Raw genomic sequence first — 5,927 nt, 5'->3', positions numbered from 1 at the left:
AAAATTATGTTCATATAGTTGCGCTTGGAACCTTTTTCTCTTTAGAAAAATTTTTTTTTAATGTATTTTTTTATTATCCTTCTTTAGTTATTTTTATTGATATTCAAAAGTCTTTAACCTGAAACATCTAAAAGTACCAAAAAAGCAAACATTTATTAAATATGAAAGGTAGCAAATACTTTTTGCAGCTCTTTCATTCAGACTTGAACTTTGACCTGTAAATGAGGGAAACTTCTTAATGAACCCTGCTAACTATAGAGCTATATTATATATCCCAGTATTCGTTTTAGATCTTGTTAGCCCTTTTTGTTAAAGAAAATGCATCATATTGGATTCCAGCTGGAGTTTAGCTGAAATGCTGGACGGTGCTGGAAGATGACACGGTTTACTGTATAAACAGGGTGAAAAATATCTATCAGCCTTCAGAAAAAAAAAAGAAATTAAAGGCTGAAATTTTGAATCAGAAACTGGGATGCTGTTCAGTCATCCATTAAGGCAGCCAAGTATGGATTAAAGAGATATATTATGTGCTTGTAAATAACAAAAATCTACAAACTGCGTCAATTAAAAACATCGTCTAAATGGGCTCTCTGTGTCTTTTAGACCATTTAACTGGCAACAAAACCAAACAAATTGTGTCCTTTTGTAGAAGAAACCACATATTACTAGCGGAGTTTGCCAGAGTTGAATCACAGGTCAAGTGTAAAATAACTAAAGGACACTGCAAGTTGCCCACACAACATGCAGCACATCTGCTAGGAATTATGTGACAGACCCCATGCTGGGACTTAGACGGTCTCTAAAGTACCACAGCTCTGCCAGTGATGATTGCTGCTGATGTGACTGAAAGTATAAAGAATCCCCTGCAAGTTTTCTTCATTGTAATTCTTTTTTGCTACATCAACTTAAATTCTCCCTCCAGTTTTATCAAAAAAGAAACATCTGAGTATGGGAAGATAAAAAAGTAGTCTCAAACCCATAACCATTGGTTCTATTTAGAAGAATGGAGTATTGCATTAGCAGTCCACTATCACCCATGAAGTGATTATGGTGCAAAACACACTTTTTAAAACACCTTAAGAATTCATCTTATAAAATTGTGGACAGTGCATCCAGAAAAAATAAAGCCAGGTTAAAAGTCATAAAATAATTGGATAATAAACATTTAGTCATGGAATGTTTCCTTGTGATACAAATAAAGCAACTCTAATATGTTTCCCACAAAATAAAAAAGTAGTAACATTTTAGGGGGGGAAAAAAAAGAAATAACTTGAAAAGCATGGAAAAACAAATAATAGGACACCAAAAGCTGAAAAGGTTTATCCTGTAATAGTAATTTTTTAATACTTTTAAAACAGATTTGGGATTCTAAAGCTGAGATCTCTCATTAATTACTACAGCGTTTGTCTTTCCTCTAAAATTCACACATGGGAGGCTAAATTAATAATTTAAGGTAGTCATTAAATTATAAATATGCAGAAGGTAACAACGATTGATACTTTAACATTCCTACATTTTACTGTCACAAATCGGTTTTACACAAATTATTGTCACTGTTAAAGAATCCAATTTGAATTTGAAATATTTCAGACTTAAAACCAGGAACTATTAAATGCAAAGTTAAAGTGTTTGAGGTGACATGCATCACCCACAAAGAGGGGGATAAATATGGGAAAAATATACTTACAATAAAACTTATGCATGTCGTAATAATAATAAAGTTGGTATTGAATCAGTTTCCTTAGTAGGCTACAGAGAAATGTTAATCAACATTGGTGGGATAACAGCCAGCATAAGAGTTGACATTAACATGATAGAGCTTTGAATACACAACAACACAGGTGAGTAAATTGTACAACAGTCACACTGCTTGGTTTTCCATATGGATGGAAAATATTTGATCATCAATCATCAAGTTTACCTTTCAGCAAAGAGATTGTATCTGTTTGTTTTGTAAAGTGTCTTGACAACATTTACTGTGAACCAGTGCTATAATTAAGCTGAATAAGTTTAACAATGCAAGGCTTAGGAGAAATGCTTGAGTGACTTAAATGCTGCTTTAAAAAGCTCCTTCAGAGACGTTTATGCTCACTATCACTGCTCTTTTTATGAGCCTTATAGCTGTATGTGACTGGAACCAATAGTAATACACCTCTCAGTGATTCCCTGTAATTTCTCATTAGATCCAACTCGCTCTGTGTCACATGCTTGCCAAGTAAACCGTGGGAGCTCACACTGCAGCGCTGGAAATTGCTTTTAATATACCATTAGAGGTCTGTCAGTCAAATGTGTACTATTACGCCGTATGAAAATTCTTTGAAAGCAAAAACTGACTTACTCTATGTTTTTTTTTTCTCTCATTTAGGTTAAGAGCCAGTTGACACCAGACATGAAATACAGCCGACTCAGAATATCCTCCACTTCACCTCGTCTATAGGGAGTGTCAAGCATCCCCTCAGAGCTGTGTTCCTGGTTTGAAGTGCTGACACCTGAAGTAGGCTGTCATGTCCTCACAACTCGCTGCTTCTTATCGAGGACGAGCAGGCAGCATCTTCACTTAGCAGACCTCCAACCAGAGCTCCTGTTTCGCAGGCTTCCTTAGACATGTTGTGGACCAACTCATGTGTAGAATGAATAAATTCACCAGCAATGGTCCTGTGAGTTGGAAGGACATAATATTTTAAAATCCTGCTGGCACCTGTAATCAGGACTCAGCCAGTTTGCTTGATTTCTGAGAGCAAACTTACTCAATGCTATCTAACTAAATGCTATTCCTGACATTTTGAATTAAAGCTTCCTGGATGGGAAATGAAATGTCTTCAAACTTAGAAACAAAGTCCAGTAGATTGTTTGTTAACTTTTTCTCGGAGTGTCTTGCAAAGCACAAAAAATTTCCTTTTTTTTTTTTTTGCAAATAGTTAATAAAGTTACTTAAGATCTCTCAGGATACATTTTAGGACCAGTTCTGCCATGTTTTCCTCAATGTTTTAATTGTATCTTTCGAAAATCTCCAATCCAACCCTGATTTACCTTAGAGCTGTTCCCACTCCCACAGAGCTCTCACAGTCACTACTAGGTGCCCTTCAAATGCTCATTCATAAAGAAAAAGCTTGTAAAGTATAGATTTCTTACGATCTTACACAAGTTTAACTATAAATAAGACATAATTGTGTGGGCTCATCCATTCACTTGGAGAAAATGAGAGAAAGAGGCACTTATGTGCAATCACTGAACGTTTTTTTAACAACTAAACAACATTTACATTTGTGCAGTCATACAAACGTGCTATTGACAGAAAAATCTGATCTGCTTCTTATTTACATAAGTGCTGTTTCCCTTGCACACAGAGCTCCTCTGTTTGGAGGGTTTTTATTAAATGAAAAAAACTTGCCATAGTAAATCACAATCTACACTATTGTGTATCGGATCCTCTGCTTGAGGCCTTGGTACGAAACTAGCTTGAGGATTCTTTGCAGCATCCTAGCTGTCCCTAAAACTGCAAACTTCTGGACTGAGATGTCTAACGTTTTTCTGGGTATCTGTTTGAGCCACTTCTCTGGCGTGGGGGTTACGGTCATGAGTGTTACAATGACCACAGCCACTACAATTGCATTCAGCTTCAGAGTTCTTTCTTGTTTATCCCTGAACCTCATGTTCTTTTTTCGTCATAATAAAATCATTTGGGATGGTCATATTGATCACTACAGCTGTCTTCTACTGCTTATCAACTGTCACAATGTCCAGCGGGTTGGTAACTATCAATTTGTCTGTATAGGACCTTATCTCTCTCATTCTCTACCACTTAGGGGGGTGGTTCCCATTTTGACCTGGGGGTCTCCAGTTTGTCCTTTGCATAAATGTCTCTGTACACTATAACAGCCACTTGGTTATGATGTTCCATGTATTCCTTTCTTGCTAGTATCTTGCCCCCTCCTGTGAGATACTGGTTTGTTCTGTGCTGTCTTTCGGCCCGGCCCTCTCTAGATATCGGTAGGAATAAGTCATATTAGCCACTATAGCTATCTGTTGGTGGTACATCCATGTCCTCTTCTTTGCACTTAGTGTTTAGCCTGCAGATGCTGGATTTGGGGTTGAACCCACCATTTTAGCGATTGGCTTGAAATTAGCCTCAAAGTTGTTTTCTTTTTCACAGTCCCATGGAGTTTGCAGTAAAGGCTCTGAAAGTGCTTTAGACCTTGTACAACTTCAGGCACTACAGGAGATACAGAATACAGAATCTATAGGTATATACAATATAACACTTACAATATTCTATATGCAATATATAGTACATAGCTAAATATTGGATGGGCTGTATGGGATACATGTGTGGGGCATTTATTCATAGGCTTTATTTTAAATTAATGGCCTTTAGCCAGCCATTTAGGGTGTTGCATCATTGTTGTTATGTAATGGCTATGTAATGGCTTGTGTTCACCTGAGCTGGGGCAATGAAGATCAGCCTGTCAGGGTTGAGAAGCTTATAATGGAACCTTGATCTTATTTAGGTGGTTCTCCCATACAGTTGTTCTTGCATCATTGGGTCTTGGTGCTCTAAAGCAGGGGGGTTGATGTTGGCACCAAATCTGACCATGTTTTTTTGTCCCCATTTTTTTTTTTAGCTTTTATGTGTTGGATCTCCTGGCCCTCTAATTATGAAACCAACTGTTGTTTGTGTATGTTGGAATACCAAGGTACTAGATGTTTAGATTTCAGTTTGGACTGTGGGTACGCACCTCATCTTTTTATGTGGCCTCTCTGGCTTGAGTTGTAACATTCCAACAGTGCCTTGTCTTGTTCTCATGTTCCTGTTGTGCCTTCCTGTTTCAGTAGCCAACTTTTCATCATTGATTCATGAACAAGCTTACAAAAGTTACTTGAGGAATTGAGGAAACTATTTTCATGTTTTCACAGTGAGTTAAACATTCTACAAAAATATATATATATATATATATATATATATATATATATATATATATATATATATATATATCCAATACATAGCAAAAAAGTTAAGAAATTTCTAAACTGATCGGAAAAAACAAAATATTCACATAGGTTCAGATCAGAGAAAATAGAAATCAGCTCACTGTGCTGTCCTCCTTTCAACTGCAACAATCACTGCTTTTTTGCCAGGGAGCCTAGTGAGCTGACATTCCCACCAACGCCTGCTGGCACATCAAGAAGCCGGTGGTAATTTCTTACTTGGTTAATAATAGAAGAGGAAGTGATCTGATCCCGAACTCTCAGATCTGAGCTTCATCTTTTTCATGTCAGCCCCCACCCCCCTCAGGTTCAGCCCTCAGTTAATGTTGTTTCTTGCTGTACACTCATCACATAATCATTGTGAAACTCTGAGGGATTCTCAGACTAGATGGTTGGCAGAACATTTAGAAAACACTGTGAGTGCACGTCATTAAAATCATATTTTTCTCAAGCATTAAATCCGTATTTAGGTGGGGATATTCGAAGCGGCTGCTGATGCTGATTCGTGTCGTTTAGATCTGGCACTTGGACAGAAGTGATGATGCCAAATAGGACGTCTCAATCTGCATTAAACAGCATTTGATGCGTGTTTATTTGGATTTCTATGACACTAAGAGAAGAGATATATGATATAATATGATCAGAGATGGACATAAACTGTTTGAAAAACAATAAACATTTTAAAAGGGAAATCTATTGGAACCTTAAAACAAGATTAATATGGTAAGGGTGTAATTTTTCAGTCTCCAAGTGAGCAGCAGTTATCATTTATAATAGCCACTCACTGTTTTCTCCAAACTCACCTGTGTTTACAGAATTCAGAGGGGTCTCTCTGAGATCACAGAGATTATAGGACAGATTAGAATAAATACATTACCAGTTTGTTCCTGGGATCTAATGACCATGTTGTTTACAAGAGATGACACCAGGTTCACTGCTGT

Source organism: Cyprinodon variegatus, unplaced genomic scaffold (assembly GCF_000732505.1).
Source record: "Cyprinodon variegatus isolate N-32 unplaced genomic scaffold, C_variegatus-1.0 Scaffold603, whole genome shotgun sequence".
Taxonomy (NCBI): Eukaryota; Metazoa; Chordata; class Actinopteri; order Cyprinodontiformes; family Cyprinodontidae; genus Cyprinodon; species Cyprinodon variegatus.
Note: the sequence above shows the minus strand (reverse complement) of the source record.